General features: G+C 31.9%; 1 protein-coding gene and 1 pseudogene across 3 annotated transcripts in view; one reads left to right on the top strand and one right to left on the bottom strand.

The window, feature by feature from the left end:
* The window catches only part of ADK (adenosine kinase), a 450,591-nt gene that overhangs the window by 177,283 nt on the left and 245,822 nt on the right, over nucleotides 1–27,486 (top strand). The gene's annotated exons all lie outside the window — the stretch shown is intronic.
* LOC112482713 lies at nucleotides 8,491–8,610 on the bottom strand (annotated as a pseudogene).

Below are 27,486 nucleotides of genomic sequence, written 5' to 3'. Positions count from 1 at the left end.
TCAGTAGATCTCACTATATACAATTGATCCTTATTATTTGTAGATTCCTTTTTTGCAAGTTTGCCTGCTCAAAAATTTATTTATAAATCCAGAATCAGTGCTTTGGATAATTTGCAGTCATTCACAGATACACACAGAACAGCAAAAAAATTTGAGTTGTCTGATGTGCACATTACTGTCTGGGCTCAAACAAGGCAACATTCTGCTTTGTTTCAGCACTCATACTATAAACAAGTGTCCTTTCTATGGTGTATTTAGTACTATGGTTGTTGTTGTTGTTGTTGTTGTTGTTTTTGCATTTTTGTACTTTTTATTGTCTAAAATGGCCCTCAAGCATAGTGTTGAAGTGTTGCCCAGTGTTCCTAGGTGCTAGAAGTTTGTGATGTCCCTTACAGAGAAGATAAGTGTTAGATACCCTTTGTTCAGGCATGAGTTATTGTGCTATGGCCATGAGTTCAAAGTTTAAAAATCAAATATAAATGTGCATATATTTTTACATGTAGTTATATATGTAGTTTTACCTTTATATATATGCATAAATATAAGTAAAACAACGTGTCTGTAAAGGGAAACACATAAAACAGAGTTATGTATTTATATTGATTGGTGGACAAAAACCTTGTAACCAAAGGATCACAGCAATCAAACCCCGTTTTTCTCTTAGGAGCAATGGTTCAGTATTCATGAAATCAGAGTTCCTGTCAACTTGGTACAACACAAGGACCTTGAATATTGAGAATCAGCTGTAATTGATTAGGGCCAGAAAGACCAATCCAGTTGATCTTTTGAAGTCTTTTTTTTTTTTTTAACTTAATTTTCTTTATTTCTGAACATTTACTGACATTAAAATGGGCTGTGCATTATTCATCTGTGAATATGACATCAGATGCTTCTAACATAACCATGATAAATGCTATTGATTTAAGTGAGCTACATATTTAGACTTTCATGCTCTACTAGAATTCACTAGTCTACTTGAGATTTCTGTCTGAAATGTTATTATTGCTCATCATTCAGTATATTGAAATATAACATCATATTTTGCTATGGGATATTGGTAGACATTTAGGTTGAGTTTGCTCATTTTATCTAATGACCTATTCATAATAGATGGAGAGTTAGAAGTAGGTCTTTTTCTTACAAATATGAGCTGTATATTGCAGTTGACTGCATTTATTGAATCAAATTATATTTTTCATTATTCAAAATTAAAGGAATTTTTGGTTCCCTCTTTCCAAAGTGATGGCGTAACAAGTACTGGATTTACCCTCCCATGTGAAAGCCATCTGATTATGTCTATTGATGCAGAAAAATCATTTGACAATATCCAGCATCCATTCTTCATAAATCACTCTCTAAACTGGCAGAAGAGGGGAAGCTCCTTAACTCGATAAATAGCATCTATGAAGAACCAATGGTAACATATTTATTATTGAAAGACTGAATGCTTTCCCACTAAAATCAGGAACAAGACAAGGATGTCTGCTTTCACTACTTCTGTTCAACATTGTACTGGAGGTTTTAGCCAAAGCCATTAGTCAATAAAAAGTATTTAGATTAGAAAAGCAGAAGTAAATCTGTCAATATTCATCAATGATATGAGTGTCAATGTACATTACCCTATAGAATTTAAAAATGGTATTAGAACTAATAATTGAGTTTAAAACATTTACTGAATACAAAGTCAATATTTTAAAATCAAGTATATTTTTCTTTACTAGCAACAAAAATTTGAAACTGAAATTTAATAAAAGTAATGTTTACCATAACATCAATAATTTAAAATATTTAGAGACAAATCTGACATAAGATGTACAAGATCTATGTTTTGAAAACTACAAACAATTTTTTAAAAAAAATAAAACTACATTAGTGAACAAAATTAAGTGGACAAATTTCTTAGATATGACACCAATAGAATGGTCCACAAAAGAGAAAATCGATTAATTGTGCATCAGGTATAAACATAGGTCAAAACTTAAACAATTTTACATTTTAAATTTGTATAGATAATTTCATATCCTTTAAAGCTCTAAAACTATTAAACTAGCAAACAAAAAGATAAAGAAGATGTAATATATATATACATACATACATACATACATACATACATACTTACATACTTACATACTTACATACACACACACACACGCACACACACTGGAGTGCAACAACATGAATGAATCTTTAGATAATCACGCGAAGTGAAGTAAATCAGGCACAAAAAGTTGAGAACCATATGATTTCAATCATATGTGGGATATAAAACAAAGCAATGAATGAAAAAGACAGACAAAAACTCATAGACACAGACTACAGTTTGGTGGTTACCGGAGGGAAACGGGTGGGGGAGATATAGATAAGGATACAAGGGGTCAAGTAGATGGTGACAGAAGGAGATTTGACTTTGGGTAGTAAACATGCAATCAATATACAGATTTATGTATTATTGAATTCTGCACTTGAAACCTGTATAATTTTATTAGCCAACATCACCCCAATAAATTTGATAAAAAATAAATAAGAAAAAACTAAAGGAATCTGTGTCTATCTAGCACTAAATAAGTGGTATAAAGTCAATCCAATTTTTAATTACAAAGAAATCAATCTCTAAAAATGACTGAGCATCACTGAACAAAAGTTAAGAGTGTGATATAGAGTGTTACCATCAGCATTATTTCTTTGAAAACCAGAACTAGCTTAACCTTGACTAACTTGTTTTCTTGTTAAATACATTTGCCTATCATACTTTTGGGGTTAGTACTCAAAAATCTGAGCAAGCATCATCTTTTGAACCTTTTTGACTCTTTTTTACAATTTCTTTTGCTATATAATTGGTCCAGTAGATTATAGTTAGAGGTGAGTTGGGGATTTGTGTATTTAGAAGGACATTTAGGAAGATGTTTAAGAAGAATTTATTATTAAGAACCTTTGATTAATATATTAAAAGGTTATATAGATTAATTTTGAAGTGATTTCAAAAGTCTTTTGCAATTCTTACTGTGATGTTAAATTGTTAGTTTCATGATAACTTTACTAAATCCTTTTCAGATAACATTGTGATGAAAAATAAATTCACAATGAATCATATGTATTAACAATTACAACTTTTGTGTTTGGAAGGGAAAAATTAAAATCAGCCACATTTACATTTGGAAAAATCGTAATCTAAAATTTGCTCTTCCTCCCAGCCCCCAAAGAAAAAGTCAGTTTCCCTCAACTTTCTGAAATGGTTTAGATTAGATTTCCTAACATGTGCATTTTGAAAGGATGTGTATTTATTTTGACTTAAGTTCAAGAAAAACTGGAAGGTTTAGCCATAATGCTGACATATTCATTTGTAATCAATGTATGAAACATTAGTTTTTGCAAGAGAGAATTCATACATCCTTAGTATCTCAGTAAGTATCTAGTTATCTCCAGATTTTTCAAAGATGTACAAAATCTGACTTCCAGTATTTTCCAAATGAAATATTTGTTGGGTTTACTTTACAAACTTATTTGAATACCTATTCTCTCATTGCATATAATTTCTGGAAACTTAATTGCATCTTTTAATAAGGTACATGTCTTAGCTATCAGAAAGTTTCCACTGTCTACCAACTACTTCTTAGAAATGGGTAATCAATTACCCTGGAACAGAAATATTCTATTTTTTGTCTACAAGGTAGCAGTTTCTCTGAATAATAACCTTTTTGTGGGTGTCTGTTAATATGTAACTTTTGATACAGTTGCCTTCTGGGAGTCCATATAGTGTTTGTAGTTGTTAAATGTTAACCATATGAAGAATATAATTGTTGAAGTAATAGTTGCCTGTCTTTTAAGCTAAATTTTAATTTAGTGTCCCTGTAATAATTTGTTATTCTTATTTAAATCATTAACTCTGATAAATTGGACATTCAGGATAATCAGTATTTTTTAATAAAAATTCCATTTATATTTTCAAATCAGTTATACTTTGTCAGTCATTGTTTTTTTCCTGGTCTCCTCAGAAGAATGAGTTTATATTAAATCCCAGCATGATTTTGTACACGTGCTCAGATCTATATTAAGTCAGCAGGCATTTATTGAATGCTTAGTATTTCTTTACAGCATTGATTTAGAATCTGTTTCTGCTTCTTGAATTTTAAAATGCTATTAAATCACTCATCTGACTTTTGAAGAAATAAGGCTTTTTAATGAATAACAATACTTTCAGTTCAAATTAATAATATTAGAAATTTGAAAAACTAAGAATGAAATTTGTTGTGAAGCAGCAATCCTGCTCTAATATCCCCTTTCAAGACAATTTTAACATTTCATTTTTATGTCAATCATTTAAAATTGTGTATTTCCTATAGGTCCAACAGAAACAGGATAAAATGCATATTTAATGAAAACTAAAGCTGGTAAAATTAAAGCACAGTATTATACACCTCTTTTCATCTTTGTTGTAATTTATATTTTTATAATATAAAGATATTTAAGTAACTTTTATTGTGGCTTGTATTAGGATCTAGCAAGGATTCCTCAACTAGAAAGCAAGGAATAATTTAACTAGTAGTTGTCTGCCTTCATTGTTGTAACATGGCCATCATCCTACCTTCAGGGTTTATTAAATTTGGTTCTTTTTTAACCATACTCTATAATGTCTATATTATCATCCCTTAGAGTTCTATATATGGAATCTAAAAATATCATATTTTACTCTTAACCTTTTTAGTCTTTCCCTGACATTTCTCCTTTTATTTCCTTTCATTTCATAAAATTCTCCTAGCGCTTGTACCTCTAAGCTTCATTCACTACTGCCAAAACTGCCATTTCACCGCACTTAGTGCATTTGACTGCACTTAAATTTTTCCTCTCAATGTTTTTGTTCTTTCATTTCACAATGCCTAGTTACCAATACTAGATTAGTCTAACTGTCCACCACTTGTATATCTTGGGTATTGAGACTGTTCGATGACAATACAGTAATAATATTGTGTGGATGCATCCTATTACAAATTCCTGGTCTCCAAACCCTCATTTAGCTCTTCCTGTAGCATTTTTGGAAATAGTAGGTTTTCTTTCTAGAAATTCTTTTGAAGATTAATATAAATCTTTTATAATTTTAAGTAATACTTTGTTATTTATCTACTTTGAGGTTCCCCATTTCCAAAATAGGAATACATTCTTGAAAGTTAAAGAATATAATTGATAAGTGAAAACACTATTCCATTTTTCGCTCTGCTTGAGAATGGAAATATGTCCTTTTAATTGTCACCTGAGATGAATAGCAACAAACCATGTCAAAAAATTTTGCAGTAAAAATACTGCTTTATGAAACAGAGGAGATTTTTATGATATGAGGGACAAACGCTTCAAAACATAAAATCTATTTTATGATTTTGATAATTATATTGTTATATAACATGTTAATATTAGAGAAAGGTATATAGGAATTCTCTATTATTTTGCAGCTTTTCTATAAGTATAAAATTATTTCAAAGTAAAGGTTAAAAATATAAAACTATTAGTTATTGTTAGTTTTTAAAAATAAACTTATTTTTGGAATAATTTTAGATTTACAGAAAAGTTCCAAAGATAGTACGGAGAATTCTCATGTAATCTTCACCCAATTATCCCCTGGCTTTAGTTTATTAATTAAAAAATCATTTTCAGAGTACATTTAGTAGCTGAATATATTTAGTAGTCTTCATTCTAACTGTATTTAGATACAAGTTTGACCATCGATTAGAAATTTTAGTTCTTTTTACTTTTGATTATGAAAATATGACTATAGATATTGAATAAATGAAATTATATGTTCTCCTTGGAAAATCATGTCACAGTGTAATTATATTAGTATACTGGTTTACATAAAACATGTTAAACATTTACATAAAAACTAAATTTTTTAGAGCATGTATATTTTTAATTATACAAAATTTAGTAAATTTTATATATATTCGTTTAGTCTTTGTGCAAGGCATTTTTTCTAGGCATTATAAGGGATTCATACATGTCTGCATCTACAATATTTTCAGTTTCTATTTCAATTCTCATTTTCCTTTGTGTTTATTCAGATTTTTCTCAATCTTCTGTACCATTTTACCCTCATCTCAGCGGTGACCTCATATTCTTCTCTATGAATGTAATGGAAATCATCAGGAATCAACTTTTTTACTTTCTCTCTCCATTGTCTTCAAACTTGTTTATATATTATTACCTTTTTAACTCTATTCCATTTCCTTGTTTCTCTAGAACGTCAAACTTATTCTTTCCTCCTTTCCCTTCACTGCCAGATGTCTAGGCAGAGTAGTGTACATTCATTATTACCAGTGTTCCACCTCCAACTCATTCTTTATTCACTAACTGCAAAGTGGAACCTCAACTTTTTCTCTTTTTGGAAATATTTTTTGTAAAAGTCACTAAAAGTATAATTGCCAAACTCAGTGTCTATTTAAAAATCTTGATCCTAATTAACCCAGTTAATTTTCTTCCATTAGCTTTCAGGACACATAGCACTTTTTCTTTGTTCTTTTCTTGTTAACTCTTTGAGTCATCCTTTCCCTGTACCCTTTACTGGCTTACCTTTCTCTGTCCATTTCTTATTGTTTCTGATCTCATAACTCATAAAGATTATGTGCATAAAAATGCAAAAAAAACTAAGCAAAAGACATCATAGACAAAGATGAAATGGAAGAAAATGTTTGAAAGGTATATCAGACAAAAAGTTAATCTCCCTAATATGTAAACATATTCTTGTGTTCTTGACATCATTAAGAAGAAAAGAAAAAAACAATTGAAAAAGTAGACAAAGGATATGATGGGTAATGATTTACTATATGACCCAGCAATTCTAGGCATATAGCCTAAGAGAAATGAAAACATATGTTTACACAAAAATTTCTACATGAATGTTCATAGCAGTATTATTCATAATAGCAAAAAAGTGGAAACAACTCAAATGTCCATCAGCTGATGAATGGATAAACAAAATGTGGGCTATTTGTATGATAGAATATTGGCAATAAAAAGAAATGAAGTACTGATTGATGCTACGATATGGATGAACCTTGAAAACATTATGCTAAGTGAAAGAAAACTCTCACAAAGGTTTACATATTTTATGATTCCATCTCTGTGAAATGTCCAGAATATACATATTTATAGCTGCAGAAAATACATTAGCAGTTGCTTAGGGCTTGTGGCAATTGGGGTTTGGGGTGTGATGGCTAAGTGATGAGGAGTTCTTTCTGGAGTGTTGAAAATGTTCTAAAATTGATGTGGTGATGCTTGCACAACTCTGAATATATTAAATGCACAACTCTGAATATATTCACTTTATGTGAATTGTATCTTTACAAAGCTGTTATGTTAGAAAATATATATGCATTGATCTGTTTAACTCTGAATGGATCTTTAACCCATACATGAATTTTACTATAATATATTGGTTATTTGCAAAGTTTTTGCTCATTAAATTATGCAGATCTTGCAAATGTAAAATGTCTCATTGGTCGATTTCACTACCAGTCTCAAGAAAATGGTCCTTTATATATTGGGAATCTCACTATGGTAGATAAGAGTTTTACACAATTATAATCTTAAGTTGAAAGCTCAAATTTTATTATTAGCAATAAATCCTGAGTTATTTTTTTGTGACAGGCTTACTTTTTTTTTTTCATTTTTAAGACAATGCTTGCCAGATACCCAAATCTGAATAACTATCATTCGTCTGTCATTATTTCAAATAAAAATAGTTTTCCATAAAGAAGCGATCCATATAGAAACTTAACTGCACAAGTGATTTTCCTCAGGAAACCATTGTATTTCATTCATACTTTCCATTTCCTTACACAGAGTATTAAAAAGATGCTTATTTAATTATTAATATTTAATAAAAATGATTTTGCTAGCTTCAAAAAATTATTAACTTAGTATCTTTTTAATTTGAGCACAGGGTCATGAAGAATTCAATAACTACTAGTACATCTTGATTCCATTGCCTTTATTTATCCTTAGGTACAAGCAGTTTTACCCACTGTTGAATTTGTACTATGAGCACAAGTGTCAACACAGTGAAAAATGCAAATAACATCTTATTGTGAAAATTGAATTGATTTTGTGGATTCCCTGAGAAGTTCTCAGAGTCTTCCAGGGGTCTGTAGACCTTCTTCAAGAATAGGTCAATGCTTTTTCTCTATTCTCAACCTCTTCAGGAACTACAAACTGATATTTCCAAGGTTCCAGGAGATATCTGCAAAAATACCCTCATAATTTCGTATGTTCAAACTCAACTCACTGTTCTCTAGCTTTTTACATTATACTTGCTCCTATATTCTTAAATTATCTTTCTTTATTAATGTCATAACTGTCCATCAGTCATTCAAATATAAAAATTATAGTCAGACTCAAACTATTTTCTGCCTCAGCCAATGAGTCCCAGGTCTTGTTCTTTTTTCCTTGCTCTCCATCCCCAATTTTTTTATATATTTCCTCCTTTTCTTAGAATTTTTTTTTTAATGCCTACAGCACCTGGTATTCCTACGTAGTTTGCCATCCAAGTACTAAACCAGTCCCGACCCTGCTTAGCTTCCAAGATCAGACGAGATCAGGAGCATTCAGGGTGGCATGGCTGTAGACTCAGAATTCTTAAGGTTAAGGTCCTTCTCTCTTTTTTATAAGACCACATGGCCTGGTGATTGGTCTTCCTGTGTCCTATTCTAGTCCTACTCTTCTTTTTGAAGAAGTCATTTTCAATAACTGTAAAGTGTTTTGGATTTTGCCCCACTTGCAAGCTAACAAACTAGTCTGCTACAGTTTCATAGATGTTGACAGGAGACAAGAGCCTACTGGGTGAGAGATAAAGGAATTTTTACTCAAGATACAGCAGGCAGCATGACTTTCATATTCCCATTGGTTCTGCTTGCATTGCCACTCACTCTGGAGCAATGTGGACATTGATGCAGATGGACGCTGTGCTCACAGAGTATACATCATAATTGAGGAATCCTGAACTTAGATAATACCTTTTAACTTGTAAGAATGTTTGCTATATAAGCATCCTTAAAAAGAAAGAACAAAATCTGATAAAGTCCTACAGAGACATGATAGGTCCATGACAAATTGTCTCCCAACATTTTTTGTTTAGTTTTCTGAACATTGTTGCCAAACTTATCTTTCTGAAATACATATTTTCATGTAACTCTTTGATCCAAGCCTGACTTTCAGTGTTATGGACTACTGGTCCTTCATAAAATATACTGTTATGACTCCATGTTTTACTATTTCCCTGAGTAAGCCATGAACATAGTATCACTCTGCTTTTGCACATATTTTTTCTATGTATAATTTACTTTTATTTTTCATGATTTCAGCCTGGTAAAATCTTCAGCCTTCGAGAACCAGCCTATTTGTCATTTTCCCTTTGACTTTTTCATAACTCCTCAAACTTCATGATGCTCTCAGAATATTTTGTATATACCTCTACTATAATACTCATTGAATTTGAATTTCTTTCCATGCTGTCTCCTGCACTAGATTGTGAACTCCTCAAGGCCTTTTTCAAGATCATATTCCCTCACAGGGTATTTTAGATATAAAAGCTTACTAGAAGTTTGTTGGATTAACAAGTACATAATTCCATGGTGGGTGCCCAGTAACATTTTTATTGTGATGATGTTAAGATTGAGCTACTAATAAGATTCTCCTTGAACTCTGCATGCAAATCTTTTTTTCTAAAAGAACTCTATACATTTAAGTTATCTGATGCTACTGTGTAAAATTATCTTACGTTACTGTGCAAAAAAAAAAATACATATATTTATTGTCCATTGCTGTTTATTTTATTGTAAGAATAGATACAGGCTGGCTAAATTGTGGGCCCATCAGATACGGATATGCTTTGGAAATTGTCCTTTGGTTCATCTGGCCTCAGAAACCAGCATTCAGAACTATAATATAGTTGTCAACACTTACTTATACTTGATGGTTAGGTAGGCTCAAAGCAAAAGTCTCTTATTAGAGTCAGTCAGAAGGGGCCAGAATGGTATATGCACCTCAGCAGTATGATGAGAATGGCACAGGGAGCTTCTTGAAAGACTTTATGGCATCTTCACTGTGAATAGGAACTAGAATCAACAGTAGCATCCTTAAATACAGGTTTGAAAGCCGGTGAAGATTTCCCTTGTATTTGCAAAGTGCTGCTGATTTTCTTACCATGTACAGCCCTTTCAGTATTTTAAATGCTTGTATTCTTTACCAGTATTAAAGGAATATGTGTAGTATTGTCTGTATCTTTGGGAATCACGCTATCGAGCACCACCATTTCTCTGACAACCTTGCAGACCTTTTTCTTACAGATTTTTGAAAGTGCTTCATCTATTAAGGATACTGACTTCCCTCACTCCCTGCCACATACACGACTTCTTTTTCCTGAATAGTGATCTTAAGTTTACATCTAGTTGCAGCTATCAGTACTTTCCTTTATATTATTTGGTGCTCATGCCATGGTTAAGAAACCTGTCTCTGTTTTTAAAGTTATTAAAATGAATAGCTTAATTTCCTATCTTTCTGGTTTTATTTTTTACATTTTTGGTTAAAGTGTGAAGTGAAAACACTGCCTCCCCTCTATGGCTATATACTTATCCCAGCCCAATCTATTGAGTAATTTCTTCTTTTGCCATCTCAGTGCAATGTCATCGGTATCCTATCCTGTATTGCCAAAGGAATTTGGGTCTGTATTTGAACTCTATTTTTTCCATTGATTTCTTTCTGTGCCAGTACCAACATGTTTCAGTTACAGAGGATTTAGTAAATCCTCCACTCCCTACATCAGTATTACTCATCTTTTTTCAGAATGTATTTTCCTATTATTCTCAGGTGAATTTAAGGATCATATTGACGTTTTCAAAATATTACGTTGGAATTTATTGCTTCATTGGGGGAAAATAACATTTTTATAATATATACTTTTAAGGTAAATGCTTACCTTCTTTTTGTCCTACATCTGGATTTTTTATTTTAATTCCCTATTTTATATACATATATATATTTATTTTAAACTTTTCATTATAGAACATTTCACACAGAAATACAGAGAATAATATAATGAACCCCATGTACCGATTATCTGGCTTTAGTAATTAAACATTTTGCCACACTAGTTTTATATCTTTCTCCTATGAAGCATATCTTAGATATCTTGTCATTTCATCTATAAATCCTTCAAATTATCTATTCAGCAATGACACTTAAAAAATACACTATCATACTATTACCTTAAAATATTAATTTCTTAATACCCAATTTATATTCAAATTTTCTTAATTGTTTAAAAAATATCTATTTGTGATAGGTTTATTCGAATCAGGATCTAAACAAGAATACAAATACTGCATTTCTACCTTATATCTTTGAATTAGTAATTATCCTGATTCCCCCTTTTTAAAGTGTCAGTGACTTTTTTTTTTTTTAAGAGAAACTGGGTTATTTGTACCATAGACAGTCTCACTTTCTGGATTTGGTCAGTTTCTTCATGTTAAATATTTGCTCATAGATCTAAGAGGTTTGGTTGGATGTAGCTTTTATTTCTTTAGGCAAGAATCTTTTAAAAGCACTACACTCTGCCATTTCTTTTACATCTCATCTGTAACCCTGTAACCGATCACATCTGGATGTTCCACTTTTAGTGATGCTAAGAGTGATCAATGGTTTCAAGTATGGTTTCTGCTTGCTGCTATTGTATGCAGACTTTTCCCTTAAAATTTTTTCTAGTTTATTGAGATATAATTGACATCACTGTATGAGTTTTGAGTGTACAGTATAAAGATTTGACTTTTATATATTGTGACATGGTTATCATAGTAAATTTAGTTAATATCCATCATCTCATATGTGTGTGATAATGAAGTGGAAAGAAAATAAGAAAACTTTTTTCCTTGTAATGAAAACTCTTAGAATCTATTCTCTTAACAACTTTCATATATACCAGATAGCAATGGTAACTGTAGTCATCGTGTTGTACATTAAATCTCATTACTTTTCAAATAAGTTATTGTTGGTATATGAGGTTTTTAAAGCACATGTTATAGTAACTGAACATCTTAACAAACTCTTTACTATTTCTGATAATTTTTTAGTGTATTTTCTTCAGTCACTGTTACAGAAAAGTAGTTCAGACTTGGGCTTTGTTGGTAAATGTCTAGATTGAAGTTCTGGGGAGCTTGTTTACTCTTTCTGTGCCTCAATTTCTTCACCTGTGAAAGGGAGATTAAATGGGTTATTTCTCATAATATGCAGAAAATAAATAGGTTTGTTTTTAAAATTTACCTCTTTTTTTGCAGACTGTGACATTATGTTTTCACCTTTTCAATATTTTTATTGCTTTGTTTAATTTTGAATATAATTATACTGGCCATAACACTTAAATAATCATAGTGGTAACATGAACGCTTCAATAATATTAACTAATATTTATTGAAGTATTATATTGTGTTATTTTATTTTTGTTTTACAATAAATAGTATGTTTTAGGAATATGGATAACATCAAAATAAATTTTGGTATCGATCTCTATTATGGGATCTATTGGTATGTTAATAAGATGCAGTTCATCAACTACATACTGGTTATCTACTATGTGTTAAGTCCTGGGGATGCATTGGTGAGAAAAATAGATAAAAATTCCTGCCATCATGGAGTTCATATTACAGTGGGAGGGATAATTATAATGAATGTAGTACATAAGCAAATTAGAAGGTGTTAAAGTAAAGTAAAGTATAGAAGAATGTGATTGTGGTTGTGGGATTGTTGGAACAAAAAGAGTTCTACCCTTCTAGGTTCTTTGGCTGGTCTAATAATTAAATTGACAGAAGGTACATTAAAGAAGAAAAACAAATTTTTAATTTTGTACATACAGGAGTCCCATAAAAATATGAGGCTCAAGGTCAAGTCAGACAGTTGAGACTTCTATGCCGTCCTGAATTAAAAACAAGATATGGGTCTGGGGATACAAAGGGGAGGTGAGGAATTCACAGGACAATAAGAAGAGTAAAGGGCAGATGTTTGGTAATTAGATATCTCTGGTAATAGCTCTCTTTCTGAGCCAGGCCCTCTATCTAGAATTTTTTAGGTAGTTAAGGGATAGGTAAAAGTTTTTCTTAAATTGGCTAGGTCTTGACTGCCTCATCTCAAAATAATCCACATGCCAAAGTGGCACGTTTTAGAGTGGCATATTTTGTTCCCCTTCAGAACTAATAAACTTTCCAAAGGACTGAATGTGGGATATGAATAACCCTCTCTTAATTTATCTCCTTATTGCTTCTTCTTTTATATACAGTATAAAAATACTTTTATATATAGTAGCAAAAGTGATCCTTATCTAAATTTGATAATTTCACTTTCTTGTTTGAAATCCTTCAGTGGCATCCTGTTGTACCCTGAATAAAATGTATTCTCCTTACCATATGCATGATCTGCAACCTCCATATTTTCCCAAACTTATCGAGCTACTCTCCTTCTCCCTCACTGAGCTCTAGCCACAGTGACCTTTCTCGTGCCTCAGCAGCTTTGCACTTGCTCTTCTTTCTGTTTGAGAAACTCCTCAACCCCCAAGCTCATTCTTTGCATGATGAAATCATTTGCATATTTTGTGTCTTAAGTTAAATATTCTTAGACCTATTTAAAGTGATTTTTCCCTTGCCCCTCTCTCCTACTCATTGTCCTTCTCAGCCATTTGTTTTTCCTTCATGGTGTTTCTTACAATTATTTTATTTCTTTATTTAATATTTTTGTTTTGTTTGCTTTGAATTTTGGTTTATTTGGAATCTCTAGCAGACAGAGGCCACGTGACTTGTTCAACTTTGTGTTCCAGTGTTGGCATGGTGCCTGACCCATAGAACTATTCAATAAATACCTTTTGATTGGATTGACTAAATTAATGAACAAATGAACAAATAAAGTATTTACATTATCTGCTAGAGTAGCAGAGCTGACATTACATCTTAGATTTCAGTTCAGTCTATTTTGATAATCTCTTTCTTTAACCATTGCTTATCACTTATTATAAGATGGTCGTAAGTAATTCTTTATCATTAAAATATTTCCTCATTGAAATTTATTCACCTATTAACATCTAGGCAGATTCTTATTTTCAGCAGATAACTATACTTGTACAATTATACCGTTATGGGGATGTGTCAAAGGAAATGTGAAATAGTAGCTTTAAAAATGTCCCCTATCCCCACCCTATTTTTCCCTTGAAGCTATTATCCTAAAAGAAGAAAGGGGAAAAAGAAATCTATGGTGTGAGTTCAGGTTTACTACTGCAAGTGTTTGAGAAAGGACCCTGTTGCCATGACAACAGATGCGTGGATTTCAAGTGGAAAATTTTCATCATATGGGACCAATAAAATTATAGCATCCCTCTTAGAATTGCTCTTTGTCAAGTTAAAAAAAATTCTGCAAACCCCTATTAAAATTAATTTTTAAATGTTTCTATGATATTGTTTAAGTCTTTTATTACAACTTAAAATTATACCAAAAGAATATACTTTCATAGATCTGTCATATAGAAAGTTAAGCATTTGATTTGACATTAAAAATTGCTTTCCTAATCTGTACTAGAGCTTTGCTTAAAAGGTAAATAAAATGCTAAATAGTTTAATGTGTTGGGAGTTTTTGACAATAGAAAACCACCTGCCACTTTATAGATTCCTTTGCCTTAAATGCTTTCTAGCTCCAGTGAGGAAAGCTCTTAAGCTGTAAGTGCTCTGTCATATTTGCAGGCTTTTATACTAGAGAAGAACAGCAGTGAGCAATGACGATGGAAAATGATGGCAGGTAAACTTAAAACACCATAAAACACAGACGATTGTGTGTAATGCCTTGAATTGAATCCTTTTTGAATGAAATGATCAGCCATATGTGCCACCCTTATGGACCCTGTAAGAAGAGGAGAAGAAATGTGCCCTAATGCTAACTGTGCATGAAATTGCAGTGTTAGGAGATATTGACCAGATGTTTCATTCTCAACAAATAGCTTGTTATGTGACTGAGTGAAAATATCTTTGCTGCTTTGATCACATACACCTTGAAGGAAGGGGTAATTTAATAGAGGCTGTCATAGTTCATCATTGTCAATAAACTTTGACTTGACCTTTGCCTTATATTTTTGATGTCGCTTCTGATACATGTTGATGGGCAGATGTTTACTGCCTTAAGGGATTTTGCTTTTTATAACGTGGATGCTAGAAATAGTGAAGGGAGAGATTTTTTTCAAATTTTTTCTCGCTCCTTGGTTATTAGTTGGCATGCTTCTCTGTGGATTTTGTAGAATTTCTGGGCGAATGCATCTTAATGACATTTTTACTTCTCTACAGATCCACTGTGGTTTTTCTCTAAAGGTTTCTTACTCTTTTCACCTCTCTGTCCCTGTTTTAATTGGCCACAATAAACTTCTGTGGTGATTATTTTCTTATTTATATTCTTCTATTTTTTTCTTAGCTTGAAGTGATGACTCTCTTAGAAAATCACAATTTCCTGATTTATACACTTGAGGACAATGATAGCTAGAGAGAATAAGTTATATATACAGGATCATACAGTTACTATTTTCCAAGCCAGCTGTGTATCTGAGGTCTGATGATTCCTAGTATGATTGTTTTTACTTCTCTATCTTTCTTCATATATAGAGTAATGATTGAGCACATACCTTCTAAAAATCATACAGACTCGAGTTCTGCCACTGACCTACTTTCCTTACCTGCGAAATTAGAAGAGTATCTATCTTATGCTTGGTGGTTCAGATTAACTGAGATAACGCAGTAGGTAAAGGACTAGCATAATGCCCATCATATAGTGCTTACTAATTTAGCTCTTAATTATATTGTTGTTTCTAACTCATCCTCAGCTAGTTGTAGTGTTTCTTCACTGAACTTTTGGTGTGTATTTGGTTTTAGCATAAAGTTTCTTAAGTTATTAGGAGAAAGTATTTGGAGTATAATGGAAAATGATAAAATAATTTTTTGAAATTATTTTAAAATTGTGATAAATATATGAATGAATGAAATGTCCTTTAAACTAGAGCAGCCATTGCTACCATCTCCTTTAACTGGAAGTTGCTTGAAGGTGGTAGGGAAGGAAAAAGTTTTCTCCAATTCTCTTAGTGTTGCTGGTTGGATTTCAAAATCAAACTGACAAAGCATGCAAACTTACTTAATATAAGTTTTATGTGACATGGGTGCCTTCATAAGAGAGTGAAGACTCAAACAGTTTGACCTGAGTATTTTTTATGCTAGGTTTGTTGAAGAGTGGGAAATATTGTAGAAATATAATAGGTCAGAGTATGAGGCAAGTATAGTAAACTAGGTGAACTTTTGTTAGGATTCTTCTTGGCATCCTTTTTTCTTTGGGTTAAAGATGTTCTTTTCCTCTAGGTCACGGGGCAATACTCACATGTGGGTTTTTCATGACCTGTTTCAAGGAGAAGGGAAGGGACAGTCAGAGTAACTTCCTGCTTCTGTCATTTTCTCAAAATTTTTCAGCCTCTGTACCATAGTTTGGAATACTGTGACTTGATCCCCATCCATGTATTCCCATATGTATTTACCTCATTTCGTTATGTAAAAGAATTTATTTCAGATAATATTTTGGAAATGCTATGTATTACATCTTGTTTCTAAAGACATTTTCTAGAAGTTTTTTTTTTTTTTTTAAAGATCTGATTTCTACTTAAGAGACCTCTTTTTATTCTAACCTAAAAGAAAGGCTTCTTTGTGCGTAACCTAAAAGTCAAAGTAGGCATGATTTTTTTCAAATCTTGGAAGAACATAGATGTATATATATACTATCCATTTGATGGAAATCTTGTTCCGTACGGCTTCTGGTGTAAGTCAGATTGAGTTAAAACCTGAAACCTATTATTATAGCATATTCAGGTACTATGCTATTTTTTTATCACCTAGTTTTGGAGACTTTTGGAAATCTAGGCTACTTATTTTTGATAGTTAAAGAAATTAATTGAGTAACAATTTCAGGTAAGTTGTTTCTAAAAACACACACAATGTTTTTTAATTTGGATAAATAACTTTGGATTAAGTGGTTTTCTTGGTTAATTTGGTACAATGCTATATAACCTGCTACTCTTCCGCTTAAAAAGGAAAAAGGCTTCCTTTCTGGCTATAGCTATATTCTCCCTATACCTTTCCCCTGCCCCTACCCTTTTGGTGTGGGCGGCCTAGTGCCTTTTAGGAATCTGATGAAATTTGTGAATCTTCTCCTCTGAAAAATACATCAGCATTTCCTTGTAATTTCAGGGAGTTCAGGGATTCCTCCCTTCCTCCCACACATACCTTTTTTGCTCTGATAGGGACCCGTGGATCTTAGGCAGTCTATAAATCTCCTTACAAAATAAAATTCAAACTCCCTCTTATTATTCTAAATATTTAACAGTTTGCCTTAGAAATAACAATAAAATAGTGTTATTGATACCCATGGAATAATTACAATAGTAGTAACTAAATAATAATAGTTAATATATGCTAACCTTTGCCAAGTCCTATATTAAACCTTTAACCGGGATTAATGGTTATATTATTAATGATATCTCCAAGTGGAATATTTTCTAAGGCATTTATTTTGTGCCTTAGAAAATACTATATCTTTAGAATACAGATTTAAGAAAGATTATCACACTGTTATTCTAAGAACTTTTCTTATTAATCTTCATTCATTGCATTTGTGAGGTACTGAAATCCTTTTTGGAGTACTGAATTTACTTTTAGTTCTCTAATTCCAGTAGTCTCTTTTTTGTTTCCTAGCCCCTTTGTCATCCCTTTTCTTCTGAAAATTGACTATCCCACACAAGACCCACCATATCCCTTGATTTCTATACGTTTCGGCATGGACATAGTTTTGTGTATTTCCCTAGAAAATTTGCTTTGGACACCCCCCCAAAGTCTAACATAGTTGCTACTTCCATGTGCTGCAGTAGTGTGCATGCACTCTCCATATGTGTGTGTCTGTGTGTGTATGTCATAATAAATAATAATATACTTTTATCTGTAATTTTTATATAACCCTAAACTGTGTTACAAAGAAAGGAATATGACTTTCTTGTTTATTCATTTAATTGACAAATTTTTATTTAAATACGTAGAATTTGGCAAGCATTCTTCTGATGTAGAATGTACCCTATAGCTCTTTCAAAGAAGCCAGGAACAGTGCGTTGAATAGTAAATTACAATTAAGTGGAATTAATTTAATTTTATAATGGGATTGATACACTTTGCTCTTGCAACATAAAACATGGGCATATACTCTAGTGTTCATAAAAAGCTTACCCAAGAAAGTCAGTTCTAAACCCTAAGTAGGAAGCTAGAAAAAACATAAGACAGAATATGAATGGAATAAGGTATTCAGTGTACTGGAACATTGCATCAGGAGAGTGACTACCATAGGATGAACCACAATTGATGGTTCAATCATAAAGTTATGTTTTAACTTTAAGAGAAATGTGTTGCTATTAAAGAACATTTTTGACAGATCACTCAAACTGCTGTGGATTGGAGGGAAACAGAACTGAAGGCAGGGAGATGAGTTGAAGCTTTTGCAAATGGTTGTAGAGTACGGTAGTGAGAGGGGAAGAACGGGGTATGATTACTAAATGACACAGGCTTTTTTGGGGGGTGATGAAATGTTCTGGCATTAGACAATGGTGATGGTTGCACAACCTTGTGAATATACGGGGAACAACTGACTTGTCATTTTAAAGTGGTAAATTTTATGGTGTATGAATGTTTCAAGGACAAAAAGTTTTTTTTAAATTTAAAAATTAGATTTATCAGGGTGACATTTGTTAATAAAATTGTAGGTTTCAAATGTATGATTCAATAATACATCATATGTATATTGCATTGTGTGTTCACCACCCAAAGTCAAATCTTCCATCACCATATATTTGACCCTTTGTATCCTTATCTATCTCCCCCACCCCTTTCCCTCTGGTAACTGCAAAACTGTTTTCTATGTCTGTGAGTTTTTGTTTGTCTTGTTTATTTTGTTGCTTTCAGTTTTATATCCCACAAATGAGTGAGATCATACGGTTCTCAACTTTTTTGTCTGACTCACGTTGCTTAGCATAATAATCTCAAGATCCATCCGTAGTGTCGCTAATGTCAGTATTTAATCTTTTCTTATGGCTGAGTAATATTCCATCGTATATATGTATCACGTCTCCTGTATCCAGTTATCTATTGAAGGGCACTTTGGTTGTTTCCATGTCTCGGCCACTGTGAATAATGCTGCAGTGAACATTGGGGTGCATATATCTTTATAGGTAAATGTTTCCAAATTTTGAGAATAGATACCCAGAAGAGGCATTGCTGGGTCATATTGTAATTCTATTCTTAATGTTTTGAGGAACATCCATACTCTTTTTCCATAGTGGCTATAACCAGTTGACATTCCCACCAGCAGTGTATAAGGGTTGCTTTTTCTCCACAACCTCTCCAACACTTGTTATTTATTATTTGTCCGTTTGATAGTAGCCATTCTAATAGGTGTGAGGTGATATCTCATTATGATGTTGATCTGCATTTTACTAATAGCTAGTGAAGTTGAGCATCTTCTCATATGTCTGTTGGTTGTTTGTATGTCTTCTTGAGATAAGTGTGTGTTTAGGTCCCCTGTCCATTTTTTAAATGGGTTGTTTTTATTGTTGAGTTGTATGAGTTCTTTATATATTTTAGATATTAGCCCTTTATTGGAGGCATTGTTTGCAAATATCTTCTTCCATTCAGTTGGTTGCCTTTTTGTTTTGTCGATGGTTTCTTTGCTGTACAAAAGCTTTTTAGTTTGATATAGTCCCATTCATTTATTTTTGCTTTTACTTCCCTTGCCTTTGAGGTCAAATTCATAAAATCCTCTTTAAATCCAAGGTCCATGAGTTTAGCACCTATGCTTTCTATGCAATTTATTGTTTCGGATCTTATATATTTAGATCTTTTGAGGTAACTTGGATGAATGGTGACAGATAGCAGTCTAGTTTCTTTTTTTTTTTCTTTTCTTTTTTGCATGCTGCCTTCTAATTCTCCCAGCACCATTTATTGAAGAGGCTTTCTTTTCTCTATTGTATATTTTTGGCTCCTTTGTAAAAATTATTTGCCGATATGCATTTGGATTTATTTCTGTACTCTCAGTTCTGTTCCACTGGTCTGTGTGTCTGTTTTTCTGCCAATATCATGTTGTTTTAATCCTTGTCACATTGTAGTATAATTTGAAGTCAAGCAGTGTGATACCTCCAGCCTTGTTCATTTTTCTCAGGATTGTTTTGGCTATTCAGAGTCTTTCGTGATTCTAACCAAAGCTGATGATTTTTTGTTCTCTTTCTTTAAAAAACACCATTGAGATTTTGATGGGGATTGCACTGAATCTGTATATTACTTTGGGTAATATGGCCATTTTAACTAAGCTGATTCTTCCAACCTGTGAACATGAATATCTTTCTGTTTCTAACCAAAAAAAAAAAAAAAGAGAGAGAAAATAAATTAAAGAAGCTTTTGCAATAGTCTAATTGAGAGGAGGTGGTGGAATGTACCGAAGTGGTAGCAGTGGAGATAGAAGTAGAAATGGTAGCTCTGGTAGGTAAAATAGGGCTCCTAGGCATTTAGATATTAGATTTAGTTATCTGAAGACAGGTCTGAACTAAAACTAGAGGTGAGCAATTTCAGTGTGTAGATGGTAATTGAAACCATGGGAGTATATTAGATTAGATCGAGAAGAATTGTATAGGGTGAGAAGAGCAGGCAATCCTTGGATCCAGGCCTGTGGTACACTAAGGGATAAGGAGAAGAAAAGAAGCTGACAAAAGAGATAGAGAAATGCTGCTTTATCCATTATTTACTACAATAATGTCCAACAAATGGGAGGTGATCAAAAAATATTTATGGAATGAGTTGAATGAAGTTAGACTAAAAATTATTTTATCATATCTCAGTGTCCTATTATCATCATCAATACTCTTTAACAGGCACTGCTTACTTTATTTTATTCAATTCTCACAATAATTCTGCAAGACATATAATTGCTGATGGAGTATGTAATTTACCATCCCAGGACTAGATGAGCTATATATATCTGAGTCAAAGTTTATCTTTTTTTTACTATTAGGCCAAAGTTTCCCAAAATTTCTTCTGAGAAAGACGTTCACAGGTATTTAATAACAAAAATAACAAAACAACCATTGTTGAGGTAATAACAAGATTATTGGGAATCAGTCTTTTTTAATAGGGTGCTTGCCAACAAGGAAAATGGATCAGTTTGGGCAGGAAAGAAACATAACATAGTAGTTACTGAGGGAAAATGGATTCTTAATATTTATGAAAATTTTGTGTTTCACTCTGTCTTACTTGGTAGCATAGCAATCCTCTGAGAGAATCAGTCCTTTTAATTATGTAATATATGCTATTTTCCTAACCACTACTTCAGTTTTGATTTCCTCATCACCCTTTGCAATCTGCTTGTTGCTGTTATTGCCCACTTTTGACATTTAATTTCTTTTAGTTGTGCTTTACAGTTTTCCTGAAATGCCTCATTGAGTTTTCTGGTATAAAATTTTTTATGTTTGGCTTATCTTGCAACTATTTTATTTAGTATCTGAGAATCATTCTTTATCATTCTGTTATGAATTGAATTTAAAAAATATAACATTACTTTAGAAGTGACTGACTCTTGAGCATTGTTGTAATTTATATAGTTCTAAATATTACATTTAGGTGACAAAGAGGAAATTCATGTGGAAGGTGAAGTTAATATTAATGGAAATCATTCCATGTGTTGTTCAAGACTCTTGATGTGAAACTTAATATGTCATTTATTCAGCCTCTATTTAAATTCAGTTATAAATTTTCTCCTCATTCCTTAATGAGGCATCATCTCTTATCATCTCACTCCTTTGCTCAAAAACCCTCATTTGTACCCTTCTACCTACAGAATGCTGCCTAAACTTATTAAAGTGGCATATAATGATCTGGCCTGGATCTACTTTTTGCATTAATCTCTCCTCCCACATAGTGCTTTGTCATTACACTCCTAGTAGTCCTTTATTTCTTTTTTTCATTGTTTTTGTTAACTCTATATTCCTTTATTTCCCAAATCGTGTGCTAAGACACCTTGGGGCAAACCCACATTGATTCTGCAGGTTATTTTAAATTTTCTAGGGAAACAGTGACATCTATTAGGTAGATACAGCACGAACCACCAGCTCCAGATATTTCCATTTTAACATTAGATTGCTACATTCCTTTTGGTGGTATCATATACTTTGGAAAATATACTGGGGTTTTGGTGGTTTCTCTGATTGAAAAAAAAAAAAGTAATGCACAAAAATCAGTGTGACACAGGAAATGAGAGTGGTGGTGACCAGTCTGATTCCAAGATTTGAGGATTTCCTAAATTATTAGGAAATAAATATTTATTAAATGTTTGAAACTAACTACTTAAATAGAATATCTTTTACTTTAGGAACACCATGACAAAATTCCCAAGACAAGAAGAGGCATGTGTTCTGTGCCTCTACTTTCTTTACAGTTTATAACCATTTTTGGAAATTACACCCATCCTTCGAAGACTAGTTGATAATGTCACCCATCTCTGGAAGCCTTTTCTGATCCCCTTGGCTACAGTTAGTCTCCCTCCTTAGTGTTTCCTGGTGGCATTCTGCCTTTACTATTACTTTTAAAATTGAATTCAACAATATTTATTTAAAGTTAACTAATTATAACTGTGGCTTTCTTGTTCTCCTGTTAGGTGTAGTTACTTGGAATATAGTGCGAGCTCTTTTATTCTCCATATAAAAGTGACCCAATTATAATAGGTCTTATTAACTGATCTAAAATGCATTATGGTTAGTCTGTTTCTAATTTTTCAGACATGCTTACAAGATCGTTGGTTATATTATCAACATTATATATTTGAAGGAATTGGGGTTTAGCAATGTTGGTTTCCATAACACTGACATACCTCCTAACCTTTGGCTAGTCTAGTTCGTTTTCCTTTTACTGTTGATTATAGGATCAACTTTTAGAAATCCTATTGAGATTTCTATGGGAGTTGCAGTAAACCTATGAATCAATTTGGGGAGAATTGCTGTCTTAAGAATATTGAATTTTCTAACCCACGCAGATAGTATAGCTCTCCATTTATATAGGTTATTTTTCCTCAACAGACTTCTGTAGTGTTCTGTGGATAGGTTTTACATGTTTTCTTAAATATGTCCGGATATGTTTTATTTTTCCATACTATTGTAAGTGACATGATTTTCTTAATTTTAATTTTCGACCATTCTTGATAATATGTAGAATTACATTAGATTTGTATGTGTTGATCTTGAATCCTGAGACCCTGATAAACTCACTTTTTATTCCTAGAGCATTTATGTGGATTCCTTATGATCTCATATATTCTTTAAACATGCAGAGATTGGTATCTAGCCAAAGCTTCAAGAATTACTGTATATGGATTTTGGTTCATCTCTGTTTCCCCATTTCAGAGAGAATGCCAGGGTCTGTTTGGCTTCTTCCTCTCTGCATCATAGTCTGGAAATTGCCTCCTGGCAGAAAGCCTGCATGATGTCAGGGTTCACCTTGTTTTCTTTTCTATCAGAGATCACAGTCCTGCCCTGCCTGATGTCCAGTGTCTGAAAATTCTGTAGTTGTTTCCTTTTGGTTTTGTTTTCTAGTTATTCACAGCACAGGGGCAATTCTGTACCCTGCTACTCCCTTAGGACTAGAGTAGAAGTTAAAGATAGATGTTTAAGGATGTACTCTTCATATATAAAAGAGGGACTGGGGCAATGGAAAATCTGAAAATGTTATGGTTGTGACTTTGTATTTAGGGCCACTGTCAATTTCATCTTTTTATCATCTAGTGGACATGCATTAAATGTCTATTAACTGGATGTCAGAATGGTAGGAAATAGATTTGTTAGATGTTGATAACACATTGTGTTCAAGATTAACGTTAGAGATGTACTAAAATTTTAACAGAACTCTTAGCACATTAATATATAAACTTAAAAAATTGATATTTTTAATCTATTTCAACGTTCTTGGTTATAACATCTTTACTTACTAGGTTATTAAATTCTTTGAAGAAGTGAACATGGCTTCTATTTCTTTTGTGTGTCTACTTTGGCTTACTAAAAACTCTCATTTATGCAGACTAACTTTTGAGTGGAAATCACTGATCAAGAGTAAAGTTCTCACATTTTGGCAGTGTCCTGATGTGCTGATATCAGAAATAGCCAGAAAGTTAGTTTCCTATGATGAAATATTTAATAGTGGAATTATATATAATGAAACCTGAATATTTCTATTGTTTGTCCATTTTTGTGTTACAGGTTTAAGTAATATTGATTTATAATGGGAAGCATTTTACTTCATTTAAATCCTGATTGTAGAAGTGTTATAAATCAGATTTAAGCCTGGTAGTGAGTTGATATAGTCCCTTTTTCAGACTATAGTTTGAACATGTCAATTTTTGTTATAATTAGGCTGAATTACATTATGACTTCATTTTTACTGAATGAAGTTTCCTATTAGTTTGATGGCATATTGTTATTTTAAAAATCATAGTGAAATTTGTTGTTGATGATTTTGTATTTTACTACATAAAACAGACATGGTCGATCATTTAACCATGCTTTCTACATGAATAAAAGTAATGTATAGAATAACACATATTCTTGACTTTTGAATTTGTACTTTCCCTAAGTCTGGTTTAAAGTATTTAAAATCTATTAGGCATTGATATAGATGCATTTCAAGATCTTGCCTGCTTCATGTGATTTACTTATTTAATAAATGGATTGATAATATTAAAGACTGAATAAATTCATTTAAAATATTGTTATTCTTTAAACAGAATGATTGATTTAGTTGCAATATTATTGGTGTACTCTTTAATTTTGAAAATTTTCTAACTTAAAGAAAAGTAGAAAGAATAGTAAAATGAATTTCTTTATATCCTTCACATGAATCTACCAATTGTTAAAATTTAAGCACATTTGCTTTCTTTTTCTTTATATATACATATACATACACACACACATTTATGTAGATCCCTAAACCATTTTGAATTATTTACCTCCTGTTAGAATTGCTACAATACTATTTTCTGATATGTAATAGGTAGTATTACAATTTCGGCAGTTAATCTAATAGTATCTTTTATAGCTGTTTGAGTTAATTCTCAATTAAGGACTCAGTAAGGATTACAAATTGCATGTATTTGTCATATTTCTTTAATTTACTTTGATCTGTAACAGTCCTTTCTCCCACCTTTTTTAGAGGACAGATGATGTCTTTCTGGGCATTTCCTTCTTTTAAGAGTCCAAGCCAGTTGCTTATAAAATGTGCCATAATCTGGATTTACCTGATTGTGTCCTCATGATTAGATTCAGGTTAAACATTTTTGGCACAAATGCTACATAAATGATACTGTATATTTTTCATTGCATCACAGCAAGAGGTATATAATGTTAGTTTCTTGCTTTATTGATGATGCTAAGTTAAATTATTTGTTTAATATGCTGTCTCTCAGATTTCTTGCTTGGAACCTTCTTCTCTTGCCCCATTCCATATTTACATTGCCCTTCTACAGGGCAGGTTTGCTTCCCAACGGCATCAACTTTACATTCATTTGCTCTATCCTACAATACATGCCAAATAGTTTTACCAATAGCATTACCAACATTATACTTACTATTAAAGTTTAAGATTTTTTGTTTTTTGTTTTTCCTTATATTAGTATGTTGAAAAGTTAAAGTATTTTAAAAAGTTATTTGTATTTTTCTATGTGATTATGTGGTATTTAACTCGTTTATTTTATTGAATTCAACCTTATCATTTTTTTCTAATCGAAATTGAAATTTAAATTGAATATCATTTTCAAAAATGTAAACTTTTAATGTTTCAAAAGTCAATTTTATGTGAAGTATTATATTCAGAGAAGTCTTTCTTCTATCCCTACTCCTTTTTTCCGTACCCTACCACCCACTTTCATAGAAAACCATTTTCTTTAGTTTCTGGTTTATTCTTTCTGTATTTTTTAAACAAATTAAACAGATTTAAAACTGTATATAAATTCTAAAAGAATATGTGTATATACTAAAATGATGTATGTTCTTTTTTTACACTTTCACTGATATTTTATTCATATACAAGCATACACTTTTTATATAGTAATCATTATTACTATAATTACTTTACAGTAATGGTAGCATACACTACAGTGCTGTCGGCACTAATTTTTTTGCGATCATATCCTTAAAGCACATAGTATTCCTTGGTATAGGTTGACTAGATAGATCTTTGAGGTAATGAGTCTAAATTGATCACCATTCAGTTTATAATCTTTTGCTCTCATGAGGTGGCAATTAATATTCTTAAATAACACACATTTGCACACAAGTGCAATATAGGATAAATTCACAGATAGTGGGATTTCTGTCAGAAGATACCAATTACATTTTTCTAAATATGAGCAATTCGTTCCTAATATAGATTGTAACAATTCATGGTCCCACAAAAACCTATGAAGATACTTTATTTTCTTAAAGCATACACATACACACTTTTGAACCCTGCTCTTTTTTTTTTTTTTTTTCAACTTCTCAAAATATCCTGGCAATTACTGCAGGTTAGTGAATTATTCCATACAGCTTTTCCTTGTTCTTTTTTCTTCTTTTTTTTTTTTTTTTAAATTGCTTTGTGGTATTCCGTTGAATGGCTTTAGCATAGTTTATTCAATAGTCTTGTATGGATGGATATTTAGGTTGTTTCCAACATTTTGGCCTCATAAGTAATGTCTCAAAGAATACCTATCCATATGTTGTTTTATATTTGTAAACACGTATCTTCAAGATAAATCCCTGGGAGTAGGATTGCTACATCATCATATAGTTATTGAATATTAAACTTACAGTTTTCTCTGTGCTACCTTTTGTTTCTCTCATCATTCCTTTAACTCACAAATATACATGAATTTTTTTATACAACAAATATTTGAGAATGTGATAAGATTTTGATGTATTTTGACTTTGTATATATTGAATATTATTTTAACTCTAGATATTAGAAACAGAATAAATGGTGGCTTTAGAATAGCTAATTAGAAACCTTAACAATTTGAGCTAATTATGAAAGATAACATTTCACATCAGTGAAAAGTATGCATTTAAAAAATTCACTATATAGCAAAGGAATTAAAGTTTATAAGACTAATGAAAAGATAAGATGCTAGAATTAGAATTTTTAACACTTTCTGAATTTTAAAAAATAACTTATTACACATGAACATACTTTAGCTTGGTTTATATACGAATTACCACAAGTATGACAATAATAGTGACAACTATAGCTAATATATATCATTTACTATGTGCAGGGTAGTAGGCTCATTAATACATTTAAATTAACTTAAATTATTTAATCCTCAATAACCTTATGAGGTGTATTTATT

This window comes from Pteropus alecto, unplaced genomic scaffold (genome assembly GCF_000325575.1).
Source record: "Pteropus alecto unplaced genomic scaffold, ASM32557v1 scaffold155, whole genome shotgun sequence".
In the NCBI taxonomy this organism is placed as follows: domain Eukaryota; kingdom Metazoa; phylum Chordata; class Mammalia; order Chiroptera; family Pteropodidae; genus Pteropus; species Pteropus alecto.
This window is presented reverse-complemented; position numbering and strand designations above follow the sequence as displayed.